This window comes from Schistocerca serialis, chromosome 5 (genome assembly GCF_023864345.2).
Source record: "Schistocerca serialis cubense isolate TAMUIC-IGC-003099 chromosome 5, iqSchSeri2.2, whole genome shotgun sequence".
In the NCBI taxonomy this organism is placed as follows: domain Eukaryota; kingdom Metazoa; phylum Arthropoda; class Insecta; order Orthoptera; family Acrididae; genus Schistocerca; species Schistocerca serialis.
The window spans coordinates 392190530-392207010 of record NC_064642.1 but is presented as its reverse complement, the minus strand read 5'-3'; the positions used below and the strand labels follow the sequence as shown (position 1 = coordinate 392207010).

Genomic DNA, 16481 nt, shown 5'->3' with positions numbered 1-16481 from the left:
GATAATGAAGAAGTTGAAAAGAAAGAAAGATTATTAAGAAAATATTAGGCCCCAAAATAGCTGATACAGAAACTTACAGTCCGAGAAGTTAAAAAGAAATAGAAGAATACGCAGACGTAAAAAGTGACATGAGAAAACGAAGACTTAAATTTTACGGATACATTAAAAGAATGGTATCCAGTAGGCTGACATAACTATTAGTAGAATTCTACGAAAACGGAAGTAAGGCCAAAACCGAGCCAACGAAATAGATCGCTGCGATTAAGGAGGATCTTAAAGTAGCCGGTATAAGTCAGGCAGACGTTACAGATAGAAAAATATTTATACAAAAGATATATGATTGGAAAGTTTGTCAGAGGGAAATCAGAAGACGCACTGGAGCACCGTGGTCTCATGAAAGAAAGATACTTCTTTCTGAATGGATGAAACAGCTTTGCACGCAAAGGAAGGCCACCCATTAAAAGCGACAGTGACTGATTGTACCTCGCGGATCGATGCCGTGAATAATAATAATAAATAAAGGAGGGAAGTAGTTGATATTCTTGTCCATTAAATATTAGTATTTCAGTTTCAAAAACAGAAACATATTTTGGGTGGATGAAATACAACTAAAAGAATGTACAGTTTATGATCAAAACTATCTGGACGCCTATTAATGGACATTAATACGGACTGTTGAAACCCTTCGCGTTTATGATAGCTTACACTCTGCTAGGGATACTTTCAGTAAGGTGTCTGTATGTCTTCGGAGGTATCGGAGCACCTTCTTCCTTAAGAGCTAAAACCAGAGAAGTAGCGACGTCGAACATTGGGTTCTGGAGGGATGTCGACGTCGTAGCTCATCGCAAAGATTTTCCATGTCATTCAGCCAAGGCCCCGGGCTGGCCAGTTTATTTCAGGAATTTCACTGTCCACAGACAGTTGCCTCACTGGTGCTGCTTTATGACAGTTTGTTCTGTCGCGCCGGCCGCGGTGGCCGAGCGGTTCTAGGCGCTTCAGTCCGGAACCACGCGATTGCTACGGTCGCAGGTTCGAATCCTGCCTCGGGCATGGATGTGTGTGATGTCCTTAGGTTAGTTAGGTTTAAGTAGTTCTAAGTCTAGGGGACTGATGACCTTAGATGTTAAGTCCCATAGTGCTCAGAGCCGTTTTTGCTCCGTCGCCCTGATACAAACAGTCGTCGTCTCCCAACTGTTTCTGTACTATAGGCGATACACAAGGCTATGTGTTCCAGACCTTCCATATTTAGCTTTCTTTTAAGCACAATAAGGGGACCACAGCCTGACCATGAGGAATACTCCCATACTGTAACACCACGCACATCACATATCATATTGGAAATATACGCCCTTGCATCGGATTGCCACAAGGTATAGCATGATTCATAGCTCAGAATCACTTGTTTCCAGTCATCCACCGTTTAGAAGCGTTGCATTGCAGCGGCTACAGAAATAGGTGGATTATGAGGTGCCGTTAGACGAATGTACTCAATCATTTTGAACTCGCTACGCACAGTCATTAATCTGAGAAGCTACTTAATCGAGAAGTAGCGGCTCCGGCCTTTTAAACTGACTTACGCTCGGGAGAGCAGTGTGCTGCCCACATGCCCCTCCGTTTCCCCACCCAGTGATGCCAGTGTGTTGAGGAAGACACGGCATTCGGTCGGTACCGTTAGGCCTTCATGGCCTGTTCAGGTGGAGTTTAGTTTCTTTTACGCATAGCCATTGTGCTTTCTGAACTGTTGGTAGCGCTCTGGAATTCACGAGTGTTTCTTTCCACTAATATGCGATTTTTTACAACCTACCCCTCTGCATTGATTGACGGTACCTGTCCGACAGTACATGGAGTCAACCTGGTCTTTTGTTAGCTGCAGTTAACCCTTCACACTTCCATTTACAGTAGTCACATCACCAGCAGTTAACTCTGGCAGTTTTAGAAGATTGAAATGTCCTTGAGGCACTTGTTATTCACGTGACAACCCATAACTAATCCATGTTCAAAGCCGTTGAGATCCTGACCGACCCATTCTGCCGTTACTGCTTCTCTACAGAGAACATAATACCCTATGCCTCTTTTGATACTAGTGTGACATCTACTGGACAACTGCACGTTACTTGGGTGTGTCCGGATACTTGTGATCAGATAGTATATCAACAATGCAGATCCTAGTTACACAGAGAGTTTAAAAAGCGTGACATATTTTTATAGTTCGTAGTATTGGCTAAAATGGGACTTAACATCTCAGATCATCAGTGTCCTAGAACTTAGAACTACTTAAACCTAACTAACCAACGGACATCATACACATCCATGCCCAAGGCGTACATGTATGGATGAGACGACTTGGTGTACTTGCTGAAAATGTAACTGTAACTGGAGATATTACTTTGTACTAAAATTATTAGTAAAGTGTGATCCTTGACCTCTGTAACGGCCAGATGTACATCTAGTGAACGGGGGCTCAAGGATGCAACAGTTTGAAAAAATTCGAAAACATAGTGCTGCACTCACCGCTGAGCGCCTAGCAAGTCGGTGACGCAACCCGCCCGATTTCACTCGGTGCACAAGGGTACGCGCGGTTCCGGACTGAAGCGCCTAGAACCACTCGTCCACAACTGCCGGCAGCTAAAACTAGAAGAAATTTCCCATGACGATATGTTCAAACAAAAAAAAATTAAATGGCTCTGAGCACTATGGGATTTAACATCTGAGGTCACCAGTCCCCTAGAACTTAGAACTACTTAAACCTAACTAACCTAAGGACATCACACACATATACATCCATGCCCGAGGCAGGATTCGAATCTGCGACCGTAGCGGTCGCGCGGTTCCTGGCTGAAGCGCCAAGAACCGCTCGGCCACAGCGACGGGCAGCTAAAACCAGAAGAAATTTCCCATGACGATATGTTCATATACCAAAATCTCTTTAGACATCGGTCAATTGGTCCTCACATCCTCATGTCTGTTAAGTAGAAAGCCAGGTGGTTGCCATGAATCGTGATATATCCTTCACTGCTTCTTCACTGTGAATCACGCTCTCTCTTACACTCAATCGGATTGCGTCACATGCGTTAATCACGCGCTCCTGTTACATTTTAATGTCCCGTTTGCCAGAAACCCAACGAATTCAGCTCCGGTGAATGGGGAGGTGATGCTGTCGGACTCCTCAACCAATCCATCGTGCGTGGAACACTGCGGTGAGATACTGTCACACTATCCGTTGAGAATCAGAAATGCACCGTCGTACACAAACCATAGTAGTTGTCTTAATACAATGGCAACCACCGTTCTCAACCAATTTACAAACAGACGAGCGCAATGAACTGCTACACAAAGGCAGTCTACACCAACGAATGCTACACATTACTCGTCACTAGTGAATGTGTCTGCTTCCTAACATATATTGGTGTCTAGACGTGCGATTATGCGAACTATTCATCTACTTTTTACTATTACTACAACATGAAAGAGTAAAAGACACTTCTCTAAATATCTTGTATTTAATTCAAATAAAACACTCTCCCAGACCATCAGCATAAAAATGAAATGATATCTTGAAGAGCGTCAAAGCTTTTCATGTTTTTAATTAAAGGAGATAATTGCCTTTAAAATCAGTCATTAGTTTATTGCAATATATGAAGTGTGATGGAGGTGAATTATTGTGACATTAAGCGTCGGTAAATGGCTATGATTCTTCTCTTTGCAATCTTGGTACTCTTTGTGCATGACAGGAACTCTTCTGATGCGTTCCTAGCTGGGAAGTCCGGTGACCCGGTGGACCCAGGCAGTGCGCCCACCGGCGAGCGGTGGTCGCACGCCTATGTCGGCGCGCTTCACAGAGGGCATGCCCCCAGAGGATTAGCGACAGGGGAAGACGCTGCATACATCAACACGCTACCAAGGGAAGCTGTGGACGTGTGCCCGAGGCAGCGGAAACTTCAAACTTAGAGTGAAAAAGAGTTAGTTACGATTCTAGGTAACACGGACAGAGCGGCGAGTTGAATAACAACAGCACGACTTGGGTGTCCAAGAAACTCAAGTGGCCCGGGGAATTTTGGCCGTTTCCCGAGAGCAGAATACTTGGGAACGTAGTGGCAATACTTAAAGGGAGAAGTCTTGGTTTATTTGTATACTCTGTCTCACACAGAGTATGGCTCTCTTTTCCACGCGGAATTATGACGGCAAGGAGGGAGGAAATTTTGAAATGGACTTCTTCATTGGCAAGAATCTAATGTTCGCTTTGAAAAATAGTACAAGCTACGTAATTTGCGGAATGGCGGAGACAAATGGCTGGAGGGGAGCGGCTCTCTCTCTCCAGGTGCGAGGGGTGCACTAGTATTTAGGCATTCCGAGTATTGCTTCTGAGGAGGCAAGAGTTCACTCTTGATTGCTTCCGATAAGTCGCAAGGATTCTCTTATCGCTTGTCATGAAACAATCACTTTGCATTCGTGGCAAACAGCGTAGAGAGCAAATTTTGTCAGATCCAAGTAGGCGAGCTACACTCACTGTGCGCGTTATCAAGAGCTTAACTCAGTATCACATTTTGTTTTACTACATGTCCGATGACGGTAGTATTGTTAGAACAGTATTCACATAGGTCTGCACTTGAATATGGACGCATACCGGCGTCTAGTAGTGATAACTTCCAGTAGCAGGTTTCGGTCACTACTTTCAGCGTAGGGCATGTTAGACACTATCAACTACGTCGCCGGCAGAGTCTTGATGCAGCCGCACGCAATCAGCCGTCTCCACCGCCACGCCGACCATGCTATGAAGATGGTAATACAGAAAACGCCCGCTTTTCCTAGCTGCGCACTCTTCTTTCGCTTTCGTCAATTTCTTTTCAATGTCTTAGATGCTCATAAAGACGCAAGGCACAGTATTCGCCGTTTGCCTGTTAAGAGAGTCATATGTTCAGCTGCTTTTTTTTTTTTTTTATTCCTTCCTCATTTATTGCACCAGGTCAACCCGTCTCGTGTAATTTATTTATATGTTAAATTAGAATGAAGTCATACAATGCTCGTGTTAAAAAGCAAATACCAGGCAGGCACCTTACATAATTCACTTGTTGTGAGCTCTTGGTCCAATTCAATTCTATTTGTTGTTTTTTATTTGATACTTTCTACAGTATCTGGTGGCCCAAATTTTTTATTTTTGTTTATCATTATTTGGATAAATTGTGAGTGACTGTTAAATAAATTTGATAAAATTTCAGTAATTATTGCATATACAGTTTAATGCAGTTTCACTGAATAAACCACTTATATGTTGAAAAGCACTCCTTGTATTTCATTTATAGAATTTAAATAAAAATAATGGAACTATACAGCCTTCTGCAAAGTCTTTGAGTCAAACGTCTAGGGATAAGAAATCACGTAACGCGAAGAACTTTTGTTAGAGACAAAATATTCGCTGACCCTTCCCGGCGACACTAGACGCCCTTTGGTACCTGCCAGCCCTGGGATGAAGAGAATTCATGGATGTATCGGGGTTTACTAACCTGTGTGCCGTATAGGCCCTATCACATTACATTGACAGAGTGATTTTCAACAAGAAAATCTTAAGAACCACAATCTCTCAGCGGAGAACGATCGTATGCGAGCTGAAAAATGCTCCTATCGGTGTACAAAGAAAACAATTAGGCTCCAGCTTAAGGGTTTGACAGAAAACGGGGGAACCAGTTGCCTCAGTCCTCACTTCGCCTCCCTCACCAAACATTTTGGCATGCGAGCATATTCGTGCTATTTTACCTACTCGCTTTTTGGTAGTGAAGCCTTCATAAACGTCTCCCTCTCACACTGTCTTCTTTCTCTCCCATTGGAACTTCCTCCTGTCTGTCTTTCCCACTCTCTCCCATTGCCACTGTCTCTTCCTTTCTCGCTTACAGTCTGCTGTCTTTCTCATCGACCAACAATGTCTCTTGTCCAAGCATGTCACTGGGGATGGTTTCCCCAACGTCGAGACCATGTTAAAGTTCTTCACTCTGGGTCTATGTGTAGCATACACTCATCTCTCTTTTTCATTTCCACTATTTTCTCTTCTTCTCTCACTGCTACCATCTCCATGCATCTCTCTATCTCTTTTACTGTTATTGTCTCTCTCTGACCATCATTGTCATATCTCTATTTCGCTCCCAGTGCTATCGTTTTCATCCGTCTCTCTTTCTTATTCACTGCTCCAATCTCTCTTCCACCACCATTGTCTCTTTTCTCTTTTGCTCCCACTGGCACTAACTGTTCTCTCTTCGATCGTCACTGTCCCTCTGCTACCCAAAATCAAAACACGAATGTGTCCACATGGCAAAATTTTTGTTTAAAAAAGGGTGAAAGTTGAGGGTTCATTTGGGAGAAGAGACCAAACAGCGAGGTCATCGGCCTCATCGGATTAGGGAAGTATGGGGAACGGAGTCGGCCGTGCCGTGTCAAAGGAACCATCGCGGCATTTGCCTGAAGTAATTTAGGGATATCATGGAAAACCTGAATCAGGATGGCCGGACGAGGAATTGAACCGTCGACCTCCCGAACACGAATCACGTGTACTAAAAGTTTTGCCACCTCGCTCGGTAGCAAAATGAGGACTGAGACAGCTGGTTCTCCATCTTTCTGTCAGAATCCTTTAAGGTGTACCATATCTGCCTTTTGGCAGGTCAGTAGAGTTTTGACAGTTTACTTATATCCTTCGACACATTTACGTACTTTGACACATAAAACAACAAATAAATACACAAAATATGAAGTTAAAACAAAATCGTCTCCCATTCAAAGTAAGTTCACGCTTACTTTAAGCAAAAATTCAGAACTTTTTAGGATACACTTACAGTGTACCAAAATATCCGAAGTTGCTTACACCGCTCGTAGACACCATCGAATAATTTCCAGGTCGAGACAGCATGTGTAGGCGCGAAGTGACAATCATTCGGAGACAGCACATCATAAAGTTTTATTGATGGCAAGTGAAGATTAAAAAACGTATCTCGGTGTCTTTAGAAACATTACGATGACCCCCAAAACCCTTGCCATGTGTTTATTATGACAGTTGAAACTACATTTACGCCTGAGGCCGGATATACGTGAATATTTTACGTTCTTAAGTACAGTTAGTTTTAACCCAGGACCTCGGTAACGGATAATGATATAAAAATGTTTTCAAATGTCCCCAAAAACATAATCTTAAGAACATACGGTAAAAAATTCGACAGTTTTCAATGAATATGATGAACTGTCGAAGTGACCATCCCACAGCTGGTACTTTTGGGACAGCAAAATCATAGGATGTACCTTTATAACGGATAAGGATTTTCGAAAGCGGGAAACAGCGTTTATAGTGAAATATCGAAAGAATATATCGTTAAAATTTATGCATTTGCTGCGGTTAGTTATGTAGAAAACTGCAGTCTGAGGTGCAAAAACGGCTAAAAAGGTTTCTATATTCCACGAGAACATCTTAAGAACATAAGTCAAAAATTTTAACTATATGCCGTGAGTAGAAATTATCGAAGTCGCCATACCAGTAACTGGTACTTTTGGTGCTCGGACATCAGGGCTTTTCTGGGGTTTCTGAGGAAGCGCCCAAGGAAAAATGGTGCTTTTATACGCCGCCTAAGGCCAATCCTATACCTCACTTAATGCAAAAAAAAAAAAAAAGCTAACTAACGATTTGCTCAGTATGCCTGGGCTGGAGTAAGTGTGTATTATTTATGTTTTGATCTTGTACTATAGGACAATTGCAGTATTTCCGTTCTTCTGATGTTTGTACAAATGGTCGCACAGCCAAGGCCATGCAAAACTCTTGACTCATTATCTCTGCGATCAATAGAATCCGAGATACGCTTGCTTACAGAATCGCGTTTTCGCCGTCGGCTTTTTGGAAGATTTTGGTACCGTGCGCGGTTGTGCACAGGTCGATAAGTATGTCAAGAACTTTAATTATTTTGGTCCATCCCTCTTCATGAGCAGATGAGTGTATTATAGATAAATCACAAGTCACACACATGCTGTACACCCCTCCCGCCTCCCAGGGGCATATCCAGTACAAAAGGACGCCTAGCTTCGTCGGAAGTGTCAGCGAGCAGCTTGTCTCTAATGAAAGGTTTTTCCACAAAACATGATCTACTACACATAACGTTTGATGTAAAAATTCTTGAAAGACACTGTACATCTTCATAACATACTTGTCCCAAAAAGTCATTGCCACACTGATCATCTCCCATGGAGGTACGGAGCCTGTTTTTGATCAATTTCAGTGTTGCAGGTTAGCTTTCTTGCTTTTGTTTGTAATAAAAAGTGACAAGTATATTTTTAGAGCGATTTCGATAATAGAAAAACGATCTTTTATGTTTCATGAATCCTGTTACTTAGAGAAGAAATCGGCTTTCCTTAAAATCTAATACACATATAAAACTGCCAGAACTCCGTTAACCATTCTATTGAAAGTATTAGCTGTTTGTAACTGATTCGTTTTGCGTTCAAGCCAGTGAAACTGGGAATTTGCAAAGGAGTGCAGGATTTGAGAGGTCAATGCTGTATTGATTCCTTTCAGATGTAATGCCCAGAGGCGGTGTACGCTTTGTTAGGTGGTGGCCCTATGTTTTCTTTCTCAGGATGTGGCATTTTCACCGCAAATGGATGCCGGTGAGCAGTGACTTAGTGTGCGATGTCCTGTCAGATGTTCGGAAGCACTACTCATTTAAAAATACACAGCTGTCTGGTTCCTCAGGCTGCCTGTAATGGTGGAACAGGAGAGACATGTGTGGAATGTGCCACTGCATGCTGTCTCGTCCCGCAACATCAGTGGAACTCCACCGGTACCAGTGGCCACAATGTGTGATGCGTGTCCGACGTCACTCGTTTAAAATGGGGGGGGGGGGGGGGGGGGAAGAGGGGGGGTGGCAAATGATGACGGATGATCCCACTGGTTAGGCCACCAGAAGATCCGATGGATGATGACACCCAGAGACTGACATGAATGGGAGATTTGCCACTCATTACGGCTGTGTGCTCCAAGTGAAGGTGCTACTCCATAAAAGATCGTAGATGGCGAGACGAGAATGAAATAAACATTTTTTTAAATTTTAAACTGCTGTGTCGCTGGATCCTTTGTAATGAGGGTACCTAGGCTATTGCTACTCTGTGGAAGACCACTTTGATGGAGGCGTAAGGGCTACTGTGTGTGAATATTTTCTTCAGTAAACTTTGTACCAGTCACTGACAGACTACAGTCCACTGTATCAGTCTTCGCTAGTATATGATGCTGTTATAATAAGGAGATGATAAAAACATTGTCTACGGGGAAGATTACTAGCGTTAAATAAATAAAAAATTTACACAGTAAACCTACGTCAGCCTCTCTCCACCCTCTGTGCTATCTCGTGAGACAGCTGAGTACGTCATTTTCTAGCTAGAAGGGCACCGTCTAGCTAGAAGGGCACAGTCTTACGCTTTACTTTATCGGCGGTGATTGAACGCCTGAGAGCCTCCCAGTCATCACATTATAGGCACGGAAGGTATTAGGCTAAACCTTACGTCGTTGTGGACAGAGCGAGACAAGCGGTTCCTTTAATTACAAGTTTTAAAAGCAAAAATTTAAAAAAAATATGTGCATTATGATTCAGTATACCGTGGACGATGTGTTCATTGGACTCGATTCGGACAATGTCAAGGCAGGAAATTCACAAAGGCAGTTTCAAAGCTAACAGTCCCATCTTTTATGTGCTAACAATGGCTTCGTTATCATTTATCCTCTCTAGTGACAGTGATACAATGAGCGCTATCTTGTACTCACGTGTTCCGTGACGTGTGGAAGTCAGCGGGCCGAGATCCACTTCTCACAGCCTAGACATAAGCCAAATTCACCGATACCTGCACATCTATTGCTCGTTATGCAAAGAGCCTATCCACCACACCATAAAAATTATAGGAAATCTTATTAAAGAAAGGAGTAGGAACAATTCCATGTTCTCCGCGGCTTCCTTATCCGGAATAAGAAAAATGCAGAATGAACTGAAAGCTAACTACTAAGATGATTATTTTTGTCTCATTAAACTCAACGAGCATTCATAATAACCTTTCGTTATATTAGTTCTAATTAAATGGCGACCGATGGCCCACAAATTATTAATAGGGTTGGAAAGCCAATACAACAATAACAATATTGATCATAAATGCAGACTTCTTTCGCGGTATTTATATACATCTTTGATGAGATTGGTTGTATAGGCACTGGGAAATGGTGTAAGTCATGTTTATGTGCGTAACGTTTCGTGTCATAATGCTGGAAATATCGTGTCCAGGGTCAGAATACGAAATATTACACACAAAAATGTGCTTTAGACAGTTTAGACCAGACTATGGGCTAATCCCTGTAAAACTAGTGTTACCAAGGAGCAATATTAATGGAGCAAAATGTTTCGCAAAGTGATGGTACAAACCTCCGAGTTCATATTTGTCTTCCTCAGTGTTCAGCTACTCTGGAACGCTCGAAAAATCCTGAAGAAGATATCAAGAGAAGGATTGAAACATAAAAAGTTTTAGTAGTCTGCAAAGGAATATGATGCAGCATATCAAAGTCTTACCACTAATGCAATGGGCCACGAAAGCCGACAGACTTGTGCTCCAACAAATGTCGGGTAAAACGTACGTCCACTGACAAGAGGCAAACCTATGCTGCGTCTGTCTGCTGTATGTATTTGTGAAGAAGGATTTCTTAACACGAGGAACTGTGCCGCCCTTTGACTAGCTCGCACAGCAAATGTCACGACAGCCTGTCGGGGTCTGACGCTCCCGCATCATATATCTGTTTTCTATTTTTTAACTTATTTTGCCTGTTTCTTTAGTCGCTAGTACAATGGGTTTGCATTTGCGAGTACGACGGTTCATATTCGCGTCCGATCATCCACATTTAGATTTTCCATGATAGCCTTGCATTGCTCCAGGCAAATGCGAGGATGGTTCCTTTGATATGACACGTTCCCATCCAACAATCCGAGGTTGTGTTCCGTCTCTAGTGACCTCGATGTCGACGGGACTTTAATCACTAAGCTTCTTGGATAAATGGTTCAAATGGCTCTGGGACTTAACAGCTGAGGACATCAGCCCAGTAGAACATGGAACTACTTCAACCTAACTAACCTAAGGACTTCACACACATCCATGCCCGAGGCAGGATTCGAACCTGCGACCGTGGCGGTCACGCGGTTCCAGACTGAAGCGCCTAGAACCGCTCGGTCACACCGCCCGGCTTTTCTTTGATAAATTTCTCAGCTGACGTAGATGGATATAGACACTTTTTTCCTTGAACTAAAGTTACTCTGAATAGAAATTAAGTGGTAATCAAATTAAAACTTCTCAAGATTCCATTTTTTTTTGCAGAACTAAATACTGTTGTGCACCAACGGAGCGAATGGCAGTTTTCTGTGGCATGGGAAAATATAGATGACGTGGCGTTTTGCTCTAAGATACGGGTCGGTGATGGAAAGGAAGGCTTGCGGCATATTTTGGGGAATTGACGGGGGTAAGAGGGAAAGCCTTTCAGCGTCTCAGCAATGGAAGTGATACCCACGAAGAAACACATGAACATCAGCATACGGAACTGATCAATGCAGAATTGGAGTTAAACCAGAGTACAGCAGCTCACGTGATTTTGGCTGTAGAGAATGCAGGTTACCTGCGCATCAGGTACACGTGTCGCAAGTTTGCACGAGAGTGAAGGGAAATAGCCGGAAAGCTTGACAAACAGAGCGATATTAATTAGCGGCGAGCTGCTTTTAATTAATTCTTCGAGGTTTTGCCGCTAGCTGCGGGCGGACCCGTGCAAATCCACGCAATTTGTGCCGCGCCTGCCCACTCTCCTCCCCCGCGCCGCCCCCTACCAGCCCCCTCCCCTACTCGCCGGCTCCTCTGACTGCGGCCCCGCTGCGACTGCGTGGGCGACCGGTGCGGTGCAGGCGCGCTCTTCTGCCGTAATTACATACATAATTCCGGCAGGCTAATCCTCGGCGACAGAGAGAATACAATAATAAAACCAGCCCGTTAACAACGGCCCAGCTCTGCCCTCGGCCACCGCCGTATTAGCGGCCTCGGCACGATGGCTGTAAGCGAAAACTCGCGAGATAGCGCAAGAAGCCACGGGCTGTTATTACGCGACGTGCAAATAACAGGTGCGAGACTACGAAGCTAATTTCGGTTGACCTTACTGTTTGTGTGTACAAGAAAAGTCACAAATGTTACTGAGTTCAGAAATTAAATCTTCCACCTTATCTTCTATTCACGTATTGTGTAATATTTAAGTTGCTTCCTTTCCTTCCGTATTTTCAGGATACGTCATTCTCCGAACGAACTACCCAGCACTGCCTCGATAATATTACTGCTAAATATCCCCAAAATCCCCCAGAGACATACTAAGCCACACGTCACTGGAATGAGATTTTCACTCTGCAGCAGAGTGTGCGCTGATATGAAACTTCCTGGGATATTAAAACTGTGTGCTGGACCGAGACTCGAACTCGGGACCGTTACCTTTCAAGGGCAAGTGCTCTACCAACTGAGCTACCCAAGCACGACTCACGCCCCGTCCTCACAGCTTTACTTCTGTCAGTACCTCGTCTCCTACCTTCCAAACTTTACAGAAGCTCTCCTGCGAACCCTGCAGAACTAGTACTCCTGAAAGAAAGGATATTGCGGAGACATGGCTTAGCCACAGCCTGGGGGATGTTTCCAGAATGAGATTCTCACTCTGCAGTGGAGTGTGCGCTGATATGAAACTCCCTGGCAGATTCAAATTGTGTGCTGGACCGAGACTCGAACTCGGGACCTTTGCTTTCTTTCAGGAGTGCTAGTTCTGCAGGGTTCGCAGGAGAGCTTCTGTAAAGTTTGGAAGGTAGGAGACGAGGTACTGGCAGAAGTAAAGCTGTGAGGACGGGGCGTGAGTCGTGCTTGGGTAGCTCAGTTGGTAGATCACTTGCCCGCGAAAGGCAAAGGTCCCGAGTTCGAGTCTCGGTCCATCACACAGTTTTAATCTGCCAGAAAGTTTCACATGTCACTGCTGATCCTATCGTTGTGGTGTTAGAGTTTCCTCCATCACTACAGCCGTGACCTGAAGTCATATCCGATGGTCCTCATATCATGACGCCAGCAGTAATAGCACTGTGAATCTCCATAAGGATGAAGGAATGGGATCTTCCCCCAGGACGCCGTCAAACTCGTTGACGATGGTTATGTGGGGTAGTGCTGAACTAGGATTCATCGTTGAACACAATGTGACACCGTTTACCAGCAGTCAATGCTTCTCAGTCGCAGCACCAATTGAAACGTAACCATTTGTGTTTTGGTGTTACATTCAGCGTAGGCATGAGACAGTATTTCCCAAGTATGACTGTTGCCAGTCTCCGACCAATGGTGCGGGGTGGCACCGATTGTTGCAGAGCGGGATGGCACAGACTATTGTAGAGAGTCCTTTACCTGTTCTCCGATGGCACATGCGAATAGATTAAGATTTGCTTGGTGCTCAATACGGTGGTGTTCAGACGTGGTTGGTGGGAACCTTGACAACGAGCTCACCTGCCATAGCTCTACCACGCAGTCCAACATCGAACAAGATTCACATCCGTATGCCTCGCAGTTCTGGATATTGCATGATACGATCAGCCTGCCGCATGAAGACCGATAATAAGGCCCCTTCGAAACAGTGTTCCCTGCTGACACCTTTGTCTCACACAAATATGCAGCATCTCCATGTCATTCACAATGATCACTTCCGATATGACGCTCTTCGCGCCACTTGTATACTCTGACGTTACCTGGTTACTGAACGCCAACAACAACGACGTACTCTTCTGGCCGTTCTATCAGTCACAGAGAATTGTAACTCCAATCATTTCCATACCCACCGACAATGAGCACACGTACGAAGTTACATTGGCATCCTACCATGTCTTTTGAGTGCTATGCCCTTTCAGGCAGGCAGTTTATATGAGGAGAATAATTTAAGAAACCAACAGTGATGTAGCCCACACTAAAGTAGAGAAGAAGTTCTACAGATCGACCACGGCAACTTAGCCTGGAAGTGTTTACTGATGAAGACGCCGGCCGTGAGAGCCTACATGGGATAAAGTATTAAAGTTGGAACTAGCATAAACATCCCAATAACAGCAGCAGTGCAAGCCAATGGTAAAGCTTCCGGAAAACGCTATGTCGATTGATTGCTGCCAATCTTGATCTATAGTGGCATGGAAAGCTCTAACGGTATCAGTCTGCAAATAGGGTCTATCATTGTCAAGCACCACTCTCAAACTAGCTGACGACAAAACACCGTTAGAGCATGACTGAATTCGAAGATGTCCAGCTATCACTATAACGGCCATCGAAGAATGCTCGAGTGCACTGACGACAAAACACCATTAGAGCATGACTGAATTCGAAGATGTCCTGCTATCACTATAACGGCCATCGAAGAATGCTCGAGTGCACTCCTCTCCACTTCCATTCGTACATATCCGACAGATCAGGCACCATGAAGAACCCGCAGTTGTGATACATATTACGTAAATTGAAGGTTGGGGAAAGGGGAAGGACTGGGAGAAAACAAAGGATAGGGAAGTAACTATTGATGTCAGCTGCATCGGTAATTTATGAGGAATCAGTGTCAGTGAGTCAAAATAGGTACGGTACGGAGATCCGAACCTGGGATCTACTGGCATTTGCGTTAATCAGTGCGCCATCCAGGTACAGTGTCTATCCCAACCATATCGCCAAGCCTCCCGCCCAACCCACATTCCCAACTGGCGCCACATATCGGAGTCCCCATCTATGTTCTCCATGCTCGCTACGTTGAGATTAACACAGGAGGTCCAAAGTAATTGTCCATCCATGCTGAAGGTAGGGAGTGCATTGCCCTATTTTCCTTTATTGAAGTGTGGGGGAGGGGGGGGGGGGGCTGACAGTAGCTTCATATGCCGCTCTTCAGCCTACAGAAGAGTTAAAAACAGATAACAAAAAAGAAGATAACAAACAATAAAAACAAGCCATAAAGGTTCGTGATGCTAATTAAGGCACACAAAAAGAAGCCAGTTACAACAGTAGACAGACAACAAAAAATCATGACGACAGTGTGGTTTCTGTTCGCAAGAGGTAAAAAATCACACCTAGCGACAGTATGGTTTCTGCTCGCAACACGAAAAAAAGAAGAGACACGACACAGAACACTCACTTAAACGTTTCACTAGAGAATAGATACGAAGATGATAGACTACACCCTAAGACAGATGGGGGAGGGGGTCAGGACCCAGACAGAAGAGGGGAAAAACGTGGGGACGAGAGGAACAAGCGAAGAGGGGAAACTGATGGAGGGTGAAGACACATAAAAAAGGGGGGGGAGACAGGGCTGATGCGAGAATAAGTGGGAAAGGCAGAGGAGGGAAAAGCCAAAGAATTCAGGAGAGACAATGGAGTCAAAGAGGGGGTAGGCACGGAAAAACACGATGGAAGGGGGATAAAAGGAAGCCTGGGAAAAGGACAGAGGCAGGAAGGGGGAGGTGAGGATCCGAGTTGATAGGACAAATGGAAGGATATAGGACATTATCTGGGAGGGAGAGTTCACGGAAGCCACCTGGGGAAATGAGATGAAGGGTGTAGAGGTGGAGAGTAGGAGGGACACATCAGTTAAGGCACAGCAGTGGGCAGGGATTGGCGAGGTGTAGAGGACTCAGATATGTTCGAGGAAGAGGAGCAGATGGGGGAAAGGACTCAGGTCATAGAGGAAACGGGTGGGGGATGGCAGGCGTATACGGAAGGTGAGGTGGAGTGCATGTCGCTCGAGGATCTGGAGAGACTTATAGAATTTGGAGGGTGTGGAGATCCAGATGGGACTGGCATAGCAGAGGATGGGACAGATCACAGTCACTGTCCATCGAGCCAATCAGTTATTTGAAGTGGCTCTTTTGGACATTTCAGGTGCACCATGATCTCTATATATGAAAGCTGACTGGCTGAATGTCTAACTCATCATCACCCAGCCCAAACGGCTGACGATAGCAACTTGAAATTTGGTGAAGGTGTGGATCTTACAATGCAGGCGTCGCTTAGGAAGAGATTTTTCCAAATTCCGATCCTAAGGAGGTAAAATAGAGGATGAAAAGTATTCCTTACAAAATGTTGCTATTAAGGAAATTTTGAAGCAGAACCTACGGAAATTGGTATTTAGTTTTCTGGTCAGAAGTAAAGAAATACCTGTTTCAGAATATTTGAACAGTTCACCCTATCAGAGAGAAATAGTAGGTGAAAGAATTTCTTCAAAATACATCATTATCAAATAACTTTTAAAGTATTTTTAAAGCTACATCTATGAACACGGATATTTGACTCGTTTCAGTGATTCTGGGAACCGAAAAAAATGTTCAAATGTGTGTGAAATCTTATGGTACTTAACTGTTAAGGTCGTCAGTCCCTAAGCTTACACACTACTTAACCAAATTATCCTAAGGACAGAC

The 16481-nt window shown here is 44.3% G+C and overlaps 1 non-coding gene across 1 annotated transcript; it reads right to left on the bottom strand.

Moving 5' to 3' along the window:
• Nucleotides 1-12479: 12479 nt before the first annotated feature.
• Nucleotides 12480-12554, bottom strand: Trnas-uga (transfer RNA serine (anticodon UGA)). The gene has a single exon. It is a non-coding gene; the product is annotated as a tRNA-Ser (tRNA).
• Between the last annotated feature and the right edge of the window lie 3927 nt (nt 12555-16481).